Source organism: Octopus bimaculoides, unplaced genomic scaffold (genome assembly GCF_046866305.1).
Source record: "Octopus bimaculoides isolate indiv1 unplaced genomic scaffold, ASM4686630v1 contig132, whole genome shotgun sequence".
NCBI classification, from domain to species: domain Eukaryota; kingdom Metazoa; phylum Mollusca; class Cephalopoda; order Octopoda; family Octopodidae; genus Octopus; species Octopus bimaculoides.
In genome coordinates this window covers 42,320-58,600 of record NW_028315382.1, presented here as the reverse complement: position 1 = coordinate 58,600, position 16,281 = coordinate 42,320, and the positions used below count along the sequence as shown (strand labels likewise).

At 27.3% G+C, this 16,281-nt stretch overlaps 1 long non-coding RNA gene across 8 annotated transcripts in view; it reads left to right on the top strand.

The window, feature by feature from the left end:
• LOC149129164 (uncharacterized) overlaps positions 1-16,281 on the top strand; it is a 34,846-nt gene that overhangs the window by 14,612 nt on the left and 3,953 nt on the right. For 4 of the 8 annotated variants that reach the window (XR_016240328.1, XR_016240329.1, XR_016240330.1 and 1 more), the window contains exons 2-4: positions 11,081-11,248; positions 13,602-14,785; positions 16,057-16,228. This is a non-coding gene — a long non-coding RNA (uncharacterized LOC149129164). The remainder of the gene's footprint in view (positions 1-11,080; positions 11,249-13,601; positions 14,786-16,056; positions 16,229-16,281) is intronic. The other 4 variants (XR_016240331.1, XR_016240326.1, XR_016240332.1 and 1 more) reach the window with 2 other exon arrangements.

Genomic DNA, 16,281 nt, shown 5'->3' with positions numbered 1-16,281 from the left:
GAAACTAAATATATAGAATGTAATCATATTTAAACATTGTAGACACTAAATTATCATACTTGAATGTTGTACAAACTAAATATATAGAATGTAATCATATTTAAACATTGTAGACACTAAATTATCATACTTGAATGTTGTACAAACTAAATATATAGAATGTAATCATATTTAAACATTGTAGACACTAAATTATCATACTTGAATGTTGTACAAACTAAATATATAGAATGTAATCATATTTAAACATTGTAGACACTAAATTATCATACTTGAATGTTGTAGAAACTAAATATATAGAATGTAATCATATTTAAACATTGTAGACACTAAATTATCATACTTGAATGTTGTAGAAACTAAATATATAGAATGTAATCATATTTAAACATTGTAGACACTAAATTATCATACTTGAATGTTGTACAAACTAAATATATAGAATGTAATCATATTTAAACATTGTAGACACTAAATTATCATACTTGAATGTTGTAGAAACTAAATATATAGAATGTAATCATATTTAAACATTGTAGACACTAAATTATCATACATGAATGTTGTAGAAACTAAATATATAGAATGTAATCATATTTAAACATTGTAGACACTAAATTATCATACTTGAATGTTGTAGAAACTAAATATATAGAATGTAATCATATTTAAACATTGTAGACACTAAATTATCATACTTGAATGTTGTAGAAACTAAATATATAGAATGTAATCATATTTAAACATTGTAGACACTAAATTATCATACTTGAATGTTGTACAAACTAAATATATAGAATGTAATCATATTTAAACATTGTAGACACTAAATTATCATACTTGAATGTTGTACAAACTAAATATATAGAATGTAATCATATTTAAACATTGTAGACACTAAATTATCATACTTGAATGTTGTACAAACTAAATATATAGAATGTAATCATATTTAAACATTGTAGACACTAAATTATCATACTTGAATGTTGTACAAACTAAATATATAGAATGTAATCATATTTAAACATTGTAGACACTAAATTATCATACTTGAATGTTGTACAAACTAAATATATAGAATGTAATCATATTTAAACATTGTAGACACTAAATTATCATACTTGAATGTTGTAGAAACTAAATATATAGAATGTAATCATATTTAAACATTGTAGACACTAAATTATCATACTTGAATGTTGTACAAACTAAATATATAGAATGTAATCATATTTAAACATTGTAGACACTAAATTATCATACTTGAATGTTGTACAAACTAAATATATAGAATGTAATCATATTTAAACATTGTAGACACTAAATTATCATACTTGAATGTTGTACAAACTAAATATATAGAATGTAATCATATTTAAACATTGTAGACACTAAATTATCATACTTGAATGTTGTAGAAACTAAATATATAGAATGTAATCATATTTAAACATTGTAGACACTAAATTATCATACTTGAATGTTGTAGAAACTAAATATATAGAATGTAATCATATTTAAACATTGTAGACACTAAATTATCATACTTGAATGTTGTAGAAACTAAATATATAGAATGTAATCATATTTAAACATTGTAGACACTAAATTATCATACTTGAATGTTGTAGAAACTAAATATATAGAATGTAATCATATTTAAACATTGTAGACACTAAATTATCATACTTGAATGTTGTACAAACTAAATATATAGAATGTAATCATATTTAAACATTGTAGACACTAAATTATCATACTTGAATGTTGTAGAAACTAAATATATAGAATGTAATCATATTTAAACATTGTAGACACTAAATTATCATACTTGAATGTTGTACAAACTTAATATATAGAATGTAATCATATTTAAACATTGTAGACACTAAATTATCATACTTGAATGTTGTACAAACTAAATATATAGAATGTAATCATATTTAAACATTGTAGACACTAAATTATCATACTTGAATGTTGTACAAACTAAATATATAGAATGTAATCATATTTAAACATTGTAGACACTAAATTATCATACTTGAATGTTGTACAAACTAAATATATAGAATGTAATCATATTTAAACATTGTAGACACTAAATTATCATACTTGAATGTTGTACAAACTAAATATATAGAATGTAATCATATTTAAACATTGTAGACACTAAATTATCATACTTGAATGTTGTACAAACTAAATATATAGAATGTAATCATATTTAAACATTGTAGACACTAAATTATCATACTTAAATGTTGTAGAAACTAAATATATAGAATGTAATCATATTTAAACATTGTAGACACTAAATTATCATACTTGAGTGTTGTACAACCTAAATATATAGAATGTAATCATATTTAAACATTGTAGACACTAAATTATCATACTTGAATGTTGTAGAAACTAAATATATAGAATGTAATCATATTTAAACATTGTAGACACTAAATTATCATACTTGAATGTTGTAGAAACTAGATATATAGAATGTAATCATATTTAAACATTGTAGACACTAAATTATCATACTTGAATGTTGTAGAAACTAAATATATAGAATGTAATCATATTTAGACATTGTAGACACTAAATTATCATACTTGAATGTTGTAGAAACTAAATATATAGAATGTAATCATATTTAAACATTGTAGACACTAAATTATCATACTTGAGTGTTGTACAACCTAAATATATAGAATGTAATCATATTTAAACATTGTAGACACTAAATTATCATACTTGAATGTTGTAGAAACTAAATATATAGAATGTAATCATATTTAAACATTGTAGACACTAAATTATCATACTTGAATGTTGTAGAAACTAGATATATAGAATGTAATCATATTTAAACATTGTAGACACTAAATTATCATACTTGAATGTTGTAGAAACTAAATATATAGAATGTAATCATATTTAGACATTGTAGACACTAAATTATCATACTTGAATGTTGTAGAAACTAAATATATAGAATGTAATCATATTTAAACATTGTAGACACTAAATTATCATACTTGAATGTTGTACAAGCTAAATATATAGAATGTAATCATATTTAAACATTGTAGACACTAAATTATCATACTTGAATGTTGTAGAAACTAAATATATAGAATGTAATCATATTTAAACATTGTAGACACTAAATTATCATACTTGAATGTTGTACAAACTAAATATATAGAATGTAATCATATTTAAACATTGTAGACACTAAATTATCATACTTGAATGTTGTAGAAACTAAATATATAGAATGTAATCATATTTAAACATTGTAGACACTAAATTATCATACTTGAATGTTGTAGAAACTAAATATATAGAATGTAATCATATTTAAACATTGTAGACACTAAATTATCATACTTGAATGTTGTAGAAACTAAATATATAGAATGTAATCATATTTAAACATTGTAGACACTAAATTATCATACTTGAATGTTGTACAAACTAAATATATAGAATGTAATCATATTTAAACATTGTAGACACTAAATTATCATACTTGAATGTTGTACAAACTAAATATATAGAATGTAATCATATTTAAACATTGTAGACACTAAATTATCATACTTGAATGTTGTAGAAACTAAATATATAGAATGTAATCATATTTAAACATTGTAGACACTAAATTATCATACTTGAATGTTGTACAAACTAAATATATAGAATGTAATCATATTTAAACATTGTAGACACTAAATTATCATACTTGAATGTTGTACAAACTAAATATATAGAATGTAATCATATTTAAACATTGTAGACACTAAATTATCATACTTGAATGTTGTACAAACTAAATATATAGAATGTAATCATATTTAAACATTGTAGACACTAAATTATCATACTTGAATGTTGTAGAAACTAAATATATAGAATGTAATCATATTTAAACATTGTAGACACTAAATTATCATACTTGAATGTTGTAGAAACTAAATATATAGAATGTAATCATATTTAAACATTGTAGACACTAAATTATCATACTTGAATGTTGTAGAAACTAAATATATAGAATGTAATCATATTTAGACATTGTAGACACTAAATTATCATACTTGAATGTTGTACAAACTAAATATATAGAATGTAATCATATTTAAACATTGTAGACACTAAATTATCATACTTGAATGTTGTACAAACTAAATATATAGAATGTAATCATATTTAAACATTGTAGACACTAAATTATCATACTTGAATGTTGTACAAACTAAATATATAGAATGTAATCATATTTAAACATTGTAGACACTAAATTATCATACTTGAATGTTGTAGAAACTAAATATATAGAATGTAATCATATTTAAACATTGTAGACACTAAATTATCATACTTGAATGTTGTAGAAACTAAATATATAGAATGTAATCATATTTAAACATTGTAGACACTAAATTATCATACTTGAATGTTGTAGAAACTAAATATATAGAATGTAATCATATTTAGACATTGTAGACACTAAATTATCATACTTGAATGTTGTACAAACTAAATATATAGAATGTAATCATATTTAAACATTGTAGACACTAAATTATCATACTTGAATGTTGTGCAAACTAAATATATAGAATGTAATCATATTTAAACATTGTAGACACTAAATTATCATACTTGAATGTTGTACAAACTAAATATATAGAATGTAATCATATTTAAACATTGTAGACACTAAATTATCATACTTGAATGTTGTACAAACTAAATATATAGAATGTAATCATATTTAAACATTGTAGACACTAAATTATCATACTTGAATGTTGTAGAAACTAAATATATAGAATGTAATCATATTTAAACATTGTAGACACTAAATTATCATACTTGAATGTTGTACAAACTAAATATATAGAATGTAATCATATTTAAACATTGTAGACACTAAATTATCATACTTGAATGTTGTAGAAACTAAATATATAGAATGTAATCATATTTAAACATTGTAGACACTAAATTATCATACTTGAATGTTGTACAAACTAAATATATAGAATGTAATCATATTTAAACATTGTAGACACTAAATTATCATACTTGAATGTTGTAGAAACTAAATATATAGAATGTAATCATATTTAAACATTGTAGACACTAAATTATCATACTTGAATGTTGTACAAACTAAATATATAGAATGTAATCATATTTAAACATTGTAGACACTAAATTATCATACTTGAATGTTGTACAAACTAAATATATAGAATGTAATCATATTTAAACATTGTAGACACTAAATTATCATACTTGAATGTTGTACAAACTAAATATATAGAATGTAATCATATTTAAACATTGTAGACACTAAATTATCATACTTGAATGTTGTAGAAACTAAATATATAGAATGTAATCATATTTAAACATTGTAGACACTAAATTATCATACTTGAATGTTGTAGAAACTAAATATATAGAATGTAATCATATTTAAACATTGTAGACACTAAATTATCATACTTGAATGTTGTAGAAACTAAATATATAGAATGTAATCATATTTAAACATTGTAGACACTAAATTATCATACTTGAATGTTGTACAAACTAAATATATAGAATGTAATCATATTTAAACATTGTAGACACTAAATTATCATACTTGAATGTTGTAGAAACTAAATATATAGAATGTAATCATATTTAAACATTGTAGACACTAAATTATCATACTTGAATGTTGTAGAAACTAAATATATAGAATGTAATCATATTTAAACATTGTAGACACTAAATTATCATACTTGAATGTTGTAGAAACTAAATATATAGAATGTAATCATATTTAAACATTGTAGACACTAAATTATCATACTTGAATGTTGTAGAAACTAAATATATAGAATGTAATCATATTTAAACATTGTAGACACTAAATTATCATACTTGAATGTTGTACAAACTAAATATATAGAATGTAATCATATTTAAACATTGTAGACACTAAATTATCATACTTGAATGTTGTAGAAACTAAATATATAGAATGTAATCATATTTAAACATTGTAGACACTAAATTATCATACTTGAATGTTGTACAAACTAAATATATAGAATGTAATCATATTTAAACATTGTAGACACTAAATTATCATACTTGAATGTTGTAGAAACTAAATATATAGAATGTAATCATATTTAAACATTGTAGACACTAAATTATCATACTTGAATGTTGTACAAACTAAATATATAGAATGTAATCATATTTAAACATTGTAGACACTAAATTATCATACTTGAATGTTGTAGAAACTAAATATATAGAATGTAATCATATTTAAACATTGTAGACACTAAATTATCATACTTGAATGTTGTACAAACTAAATATATAGAATGTAATCATATTTAAACATTGTAGACACTAAATTATCATACTTGAATGTTGTACAAACTAAATATATAGAATGTAATCATATTTAAACATTGTAGACACTAAATTATCATACTTGAATGTTGTACAAACTAAATATATAGAATGTAATCATATTTAAACATTGTAGACACTAAATTATCATACTTGAATGTTGTAGAAACTAAATATATAGAATGTAATCATATTTAAACATTGTAGACACTAAATTATCATACTTGAATGTTGTAGAAACTAAATATATAGAATGTAATCATATTTAAACATTGTAGACACTAAATTATCATACTTGAATGTTGTAGAAACTAAATATATAGAATGTAATCATATTTAAACATTGTAGACACTAAATTATCATACTTGAATGTTGTACAAACTAAATATATAGAATGTAATCATATTTAAACATTGTAGACACTAAATTATCATACTTGAATGTTGTAGAAACTAAATATATAGAATGTAATCATATTTAAACATTGTAGACACTAAATTATCATACTTGAATGTTGTAGAAACTAAATATATAGAATGTAATCATATTTAAACATTGTAGACACTAAATTATCATACTTGAATGTTGTAGAAACTAAATATATAGAATGTAATCATATTTAAACATTGTAGACACTAAATTATCATACTTGAATGTTGTAGAAACTAAATATATAGAATGTAATCATATTTAAACATTGTAGACACTAAATTATCATACTTGAATGTTGTAGAAACTAAATATATAGAATGTAATCATATTTAAACATTGTAGACACTAAATTATCATACTTGAATGTTGTACAAACTAAATATATAGAATGTAATCATATTTAAACATTGTAGACACTAAATTGTCATACTTGAATGTTGTAGAAACTAAATATATAGAATGTAATCATATTTAAACATTGTAGACACTAAATTATCATACTTGAATGTTGTAGAAACTAAATATATAGAATGTAATCATATTTAAACATTGTAGACACTAAATTATCATACTTGAATGTTGTAGAAACTAAATATATAGAATGTAATCATATTTAAACATTGTAGACACTAAATTATCATACTTGAATGTTGTACAAACTAAATATATAGAATGTAATCATATTTAAACATTGTAGACACTAAATTATCATACTTGAATGTTGTAGAAACTAAATATATAGAATGTAATCATATTTAAACATTGTAGACACTAAATTGTCATACTTGAATGTTGTAGAAACTAAATATATAGAATGTAATCATATTTAAACATTGTAGACACTAAATTATCATACTTGAATGTTGTAGAAACTAAATATATAGAATGTAATCATATTTAAACATTGTAGACACTAAATTATCATACTTGAATGTTGTAGAAACTAAATATATAGAATGTAATCATATTTAAACATTGTAGACACTAAATTATCATACTTGAATGTTGTACAAACTAAATATATAGAATGTAATCATATTTAAACATTGTAGACACTAAATTATCATACTTGAATGTTGTACAAACTTAATATATAGAATGTAATCATATTTAAACATTGTAGACACTAAATTATCATACTTGAATGTTGTAGAAACTAAATATATAGAATGTAATCATATTTAAACATTGTAGACACTAAATTATCATACTTGAATGTTGTACAAACTAAATATATAGAATGTAATCATATTTAAACATTGTAGACACTAAATTATCATACTTGAATGTTGTAGAAACTAAATATATAGAATGTAATCATATTTAAACATTGTAGACACTAAATTATCATACTTGAATGTTGTAGAAACTAAATATATAGAATGTAATCATATTTAAACATTGTAGACACTAAATTATCATACTTGAATGTTGTACAAACTAAATATATAGAATGTAATCATATTTAAACATTGTAGACACTAAATTATCATACTTGAATGTTGTAGAAACTAAATATATAGAATGTAATCATATTTAAACATTGTAGACACTAAATTATCATACTTGAATGTTGTAGAAACTAAATATATAGAATGTAATCATATTTAAACATTGTAGACACTAAATTATCATGCTTGAATGTTGTACAAACTAAATATATAGAATGTAATCATATTTAAACATTGTAGACACTAAATTATCATGCTTGAATGTTGTACAAACTAAATATATAGAATGTAATCATATTTAAACATTGTAGACACTAAATTATCATACTTGAATGTTGTAGAAACTAAATATATAGAATGTAATCATATTTAAACATTGTAGACACTAAATTATCATACTTGAATGTTGTACAAACTAAATATATAGAATGTAATCATATTTAAACATTGTAGACACTAAATTATCATACTTGAATGTTGTAGAAACTAAATATATAGAATGTAATCATATTTAAACATTGTAGACACTAAATTATCATACTTGAATGTTGTAGAAACTAAATATATAGAATGTAATCATATTTAAACATTGTAGACACTAAATTATCATACTTGAATGTTGTAGAAACTAAATATATAGAATGTAATCATATTTAAACATTGTAGACACTAAATTATCATACTTGAATGTTGTAGAAACTAAATATATAGAATGTAATCATATTTAAACATTGTAGACACTAAATTATCATACTTGAATGTTGTAGAAACTAAATATATAGAATGTAATCATATTTAAACATTGTAGACACTAAATTACCATACTTGAATGTTGTAGAAACTAAATATATAGAATGTAATCATATTTAAACATTGTAGACACTAAATTATCATACTTGAATGTTGTAGAAACTAAATATATAGAATGTAATCATATTTAAACATTGTAGACACTAAATTATCATACTTGAATGTTGTAGAAACTAAATATATAGAATGTAATCATATTTAAACATTGTAGACACTAAATTATCATACTTGAACGTTGTAGAAACTAAATATATAGAATGTAATCATATTTAAACATTGTAGACACTAAATTATCATACTTGAATGTTGTACAAACTAAATATATAGAATGTAATCATATTTAAACATTGTAGACACTAAATTATCATACTTGAATGTTGTACAAACTAAATATATAGAATGTAATCATATTTAAACATTGTAGACACTAAATTATCATACTTGAATGTTGTAGAAACTAAATATATAGAATGTAATCATATTTAAACATTGTAGACACTAAATTATCATACTTGAATGTTGTAGAAACTAAATATATAGAATGTAATCATATTTAAACATTGTAGACACTAAATTATCATACTTGAATGTTGTAGAAACTAAATATATAGAATGTAATCATATTTAAACATTGTAGACACTAAATTATCATGCTTGAATGTTGTACAAACTAAATATATAGAATGTAATCATATTTAAACATTGTAGACACTAAATTATCATGCTTGAATGTTGTACAAACTAAATATATAGAATGTAATCATATTTAAACATTGTAGACACTAAATTATCATACTTGAATGTTGTACAAACTAAATATATAGAATGTAATCATATTTAAACATTGTAGACACTAAATTATCATACTTGAATGTTGTAGAAACTAAATATATAGAATGTAATCATATTTAAACATTGTAGACACTAAATTATCATACTTGAACGTTGTAGAAACTAAATATATAGAATGTAATCATATTTAAACATTGTAGACACTAAATTATCATACTTGAATGTTGTAGAAACTAAATATATAGAATGTAATCATATTTAAACATTGTAGACACTAAATTATCATACTTGAATGTTGTAGAAACTAAATATATAGAATATAATCATATTTAAACATTGTAGACACTAAATTATCATACTTGAACGTTGTAGAAACTAAATATATAGAATGTAATCATATTTAAACATTGTAGACACTAAATTATCATTCTTGAATGTTGTAGAAACTAAATATATAGAATGTAATCATATTTAAACATTGTAGACACTAAATTATCATACTTGAATGTTGTAGAAACTAAATTATCATACTTAAATGTTGTATATATATATATATATATATATATATATATATATCATATAGGAGTGGCTGTGTGGTAAGAAGCTTGCTTTCCAACCTCATGCTTCCAGGTTCAGTCCCACTGCATGGCACCTTGGGCATGAGTCTTCTGCTATAGCCTTAAGCCGACCAAAGCCTTTGTGAGTGGATTTGGTTGATGGAAACTGAATGAAGCCTGTTGTGTATGTATATATATATATATATATATATGCGTGTCTGTTTGTCCCTCCACCATCGCTTGACAACCGATGCTGGTGTGTTTGCATCCCCGTAACTTAGCGTTTCGGCAAAAGAGACTGATAGAACAAGTACTAGGCTTACAAAGAATAAGTCCTGGGGTCGCTTCGTTCAACTAAAGGCGCTGCTCCAGCAGGGCCACAGTCTAATGAACCAAAACAAATAAAAGATAATATGGTCACAATGAATTGTCTTATGATGAATTTCTCTTCTGGCAAATTTTTCCAGACAGGGGAAGGGAGACATATTAGGGTCTCCCCTGCTGTCCCTTATTCCCACCACCACCTGTCACTTTTATTTATTTGTAAAAAGTACTTTTTGGGGTTTTTTTTTTTTTTTGCTTCTCATTTTTCTTTTCAGTTTCAGTAAAGGAGTCGCCCCACTCCTTGATGGGTTGTCTCCTCAGTCGTCATCATCATCATCAGATGAAGAATCGTTTCCATTGGAAGTAAACCCCATTGGGGCCAGAGGAGAAAAATGAACCTCGTCCCCCCAGAATACGATGAAATACAACATGACAATCAAATGGTAAGTCAAAAATTTATTGAGAAAAAAATTGTTTGAAAAAAAAATGGATATAATTGTAAATAGACAATAAACGATGAAATTAATTGTAAAGACATAACCACCCTGCAGTGGGGCCAGGGTGGACGTCTCATCCTCATTTGTATAAATTCATTTTTCATATGTTATATGTCCCCACATACTTTGTTTGTCCCCTCTTTGTGGCCCCTTGTGGTTAATAAAAAAGCACAGTGCATTCTGTCAACACCCCAAATGTAAAATTCTTCCCTGAAGACAGAGGCTGGTGTTACCCAATGATGGAATCAAGTTACAATCATTATTTTGGACCACCAAGCCCCTCCTCCACAAACAACTGCTGGATTCTCAAAGCTCTTAGTCAACCCCTTTAATTCCTGATACCATTTATATTCTGTGTAAGTCGGACCTTTTTATCTGCATACATGTGTATATTTTTTGTATACCAACATGTCTAACTTGCTTCTCCTTACATTTACTCCTCTTCCTGCTCAAGTTGAAATCTCTTGAACACTATGAAGTGTTCTAATCTATAAACTACCTGTCTCTAATCTATAAACTACATACATATGTATAGGTGCAGGAGTGGCTGTGTGGTACGTAGCCTGCTGACCAACCACATGGTCCTGGGTTCAGTCCCACTGCATGCCACCTTGGGCAAGTGTCTTCTACTATAGCCCTCGGCCAACCAAAGCCTGGTGAGTGGATTTGGTTGACGGACACTGAAAAAAGCCTGTGGAGTTTGTATGTGTATATATATATATATATATATATATATATATATATATATATATATATATATATATATATATATTTTATTTTAGTTGAAGAGCGTAGGCTCGAAACGTCAAAGTCTTTCTCTATTGCCGAGCGTTTATCCTGCATTTGAGAATAAAATTATTTCCTTATTTGTATCTTATATAGATTTTGAATTTCTTCCTGTAATAATAATATTGTATATGTCTTGAAATGTTTGCCTTGCCTTAATGTTTAGTGTCCGGTTTAAAAGTTATGTATCCGATGCATTGGAAATCTGCAATGAGTCCATAAATACCGTCCCGGCTATAACCCCTGGAGCCCTAGTAATCCGTTACAGTACTTATCTAGTGTACCTAATCATTTAAATCACCTGTAAACTAAACCCCCATACTTTTTGTGAATCACCATCATCGTCGTTTAACGTCCGCTTTCCATGCTAGCATGGGTTGGACGATTTGACTGAGGACTGGTGAAACCAGATGGCTACACCAGGCTCCATATCTTCGAAACGTCTAGTTAGAATAGAGGCAGCTGACGAAGGAATCTTTCTGTTTTCTTATGTGTTCGTTCCGTTGTCTGTAGTTCATTGTTCTAACGTCCTGTACCCTGATATGCATCTCTATACACATGTAAATGTGAGTATGTACATATATGTGTGTATACATGCATATATATCCTTTGTATTATTATATATATATATGTAAAATACAAAAAAGGGACAAGAACGCAAAACATCCAGAGAGATGATACAAAGAAATCAAGGATGGGTCATTCGGAGTTTTCTTTCCTCAGTCGAGTTCCAGATTCTCTTTGCATCTGTGTTTGTCCTCCGCCACCACTTCACAGCCGGTGTTGGTGTGTTTATGGCCCCATCACTTAGTGGTTTGGCAGAAGAAAACTGATAGAATAAGAACTGAACTTTAAAAATAAAACACTGCCAGGTTTGACTTGAATGGTTCAACCTTTGAATGTGGTGCTCCAGCATGGCTGCAGCCAAGCATTTTGTCCAGGGTGCTAGAAATGTTGCCAGGTCACTGAACTGAGGCCAAATGGTGAAGATTACTGTAATTATAATTAACGGAAACATTTTAATTAATTTAAAGTACACAGTGATGAAACAGAAAGATTCATTTCATTAATTAATTGTATTCTTTAATTAATTATTGTTATTTCACCCCAGGTCAGTCCTGATCCAGGCAGACCTACGATTAAACATGTTCCAGTCGTGACCACCCCACCTTATATTCAGGCATAGTGTATCTAGAACTACATTATCTAATGTACAGCGTAGCAGTTAGTATTAGTGGCTGTAGTCGTTCTTTAGCCCCAGGTCACTCCTGATCCAGTCAGACGTTCCAGTTGTGACCATCCCATCTTTTACTCACACACAACCTATAATAATAATATTGTTACTCATTAAATTATTTAATGTTTGTTTAAATCTTAATTAAGGAAATTACTGAACATATATTTTAATTAAATCAATTAAGAGTAATTAGCCGAAAGTAAGACTGCAATTCCACGAACAGGCATCTCCGGACACTTAGAAATCTGTATTTCTTTTATCTTTCACTTGTTTTAGGCACGAGCCCGTGGCCATGCTGGAGTACCACCTTGAAGCTTGAAGAATTCTACAACCAAATGAATCAACCTCAGGAATTTTTTCTTTTAATCTTACATCATTTGACAGAAACCATTATGGGGTCAGTTGGCCCCATAATAGGTCTGTGCGGTCATCTGACAGGGACAGTTTCTTTAATTAATTTATACGAATTGTATGCATGTTTGTAATGGTTAGATGGGGGTGGGGAGCGCTAGGAATGTGGCTTGTGGGGGTAGAACGCCTAAAATGTTGGACTAGTTGGTTACATGGACTCCAGTGGTCAACTGGCACCTATTTTATCGACCCCCGAAAGAACGAGAGGCCTCTGGAAATTGAACTCGAAACATAAAGACAAACGAACGGCTGCCAAACATTTCGCCCACACGTGCTAACGACTCAGCCAGCTCCCTTTGCTTGTTTCACTCATTTGACTGCGGCCATGCTGGAGCACCGCCTTTATAGTCGAGTAAACCGACCCCAGGACTTATTCTTTGTAAGCCTAATACTTATTCTCTTTTGCCGAAACCACTAAGTTACGGGGACGTAAACACACCAGCATCGATTGTCAAGCGATGGTGGGGGGACAAACACAGACACACAAACACACCTACATATTTTGAGGGAGGGGACTAGTCGATTATGTTGACCCCCTAGCGTTTTAATTACCCTAACCCTTATAGGTTGAAAGGAACAGTCGACATCGGCGGAATTTGAACTCAGAACGTAAAGACGGACTGAACACCGTTAAGCTCTTTCTCCGGCGTGCTAACGATTCTGCCTTTAAAAATAATAATAATGTTCGTAATCCTTTCAATTATACGCATGGGCGGGGGTAGTTAATTACATTGACCCCTCAATGTTCGTCTTTTAATTAATAATCGGTCCCAGAAGGATCTTAGAAGCTAAAACACATTCGTCCAGCGAAATAAAGATTCTGATCGCAGAGAAACAAAGGGAAGTAACTCGGAGAAGCCAGAGTAAAATAGAGACGTTACAGATAGATGGCGCTGGTGTTTGTTGTTGGTTTGTCATAGCAATGGCGGTGAAGATGGCGGTAGGAACTCGTTAAAATTACTCTTTTCCTTGTTTCAGTCCTTTTGACTGCGTCCAAGCTGGAGCACCGCCTTTATAGTCGGTCAAATCGACCGCAGGACTTACTCTTTGTAAGTCTGGTACTTATTCTATCGGTCTCTTTTGCCGAAACCGCTAATTTACGTTGACGTAAACACACCAGCATCGGTTGTCAAGCGATGTTGGGAGGTGGGGACAAACAGACACACAAACATATACACACACATACATATATACAACGGGCTTCTTTCAGTTTCCGCCTACCAAATCCACTCCTTACGGTCTTTATTTCTTTCTCTGTCTTATTTCTTTGACCGGTTTCAGTCAGTATTTGTATCCGCCATCACTTGTTTACAACCCCAGGACCAGACATTTTATTTTCTTTTCGATAATTTATTAAGTTTGATTCGTTCGACGAAAACCGTTCACAGGGAACACGTCTGTGGAATACACAGCCACTTAAACATTAATTTCACCGTGCCCCAGTCCACTTACCTGGCAAAAATCACTTACACCTGTAATTCAAAGGGACCGGCCTTGTCACATTGTATTTCTTTGTAAATTACGTGAAGAAGACGTGTCTGCGGAGTACTGAGCCACTTGCATGCTAATTTTCTGTTGATTGAATTGTAATCGATATGTCACTTTCGCTTCATACTGTTTTATTGACCTTGAAAAATAAAGCTGACAAATATATACACATACATTACTAGATTCATAATATATACACACAAGCACATACATTACTAGATTCATAATATATACATACAAGCACATACATTACTCGATTCATAATATATATACACACACACACACACACATTACTAGATTCATAATATATACACATACATACATTACTCGATTCATAATATATACACACACACATTACTCCATTCATAATACACACACACCTTACTAGATTCATAATATACATACACTACTAGATTCATAATATATACACACACACTCTCACTACTAGATTTATAATATATACACACAAGCATATACATTACTCGATTCATAATATATACACACACACACACATTACTAGATTCATAATATATACACACAAGCATATACATTACTCAATTCATAATATATACACATACATTACTAGGTTCATAATATACATACATTACTCGATTCATAATATATATGCACACACGTTACTCGATTCATAATATGTACACACACCTTACTAGATTCATAATATATACACACACATAGATCACTAGGTTCATAATATATACACACACACATTACTCGATTCATAATATATACACATATATTACGCTATTCATAATATATACACATACATTACTAGACATTGTAGACACTAAATTATCATACTTAAATGTTGTAGAAACTTGAAAAATAAAGCTGACAAAGCCAGGATTCGAAATCACAAAGTAGATATAGTTTTATTTTATTTATCTCTTGACCACCAAACAGAATGGAAATTGCAGAGAGTTACCTCCCTTGAAACCAACGCGACAAGATCCAATTGTTTTCCCTAAGCGAAGCATTTCCAAAATGTAATATTTATTTAATTATCTTAATTAAAAATATTATTTAATTACCTGGAAAT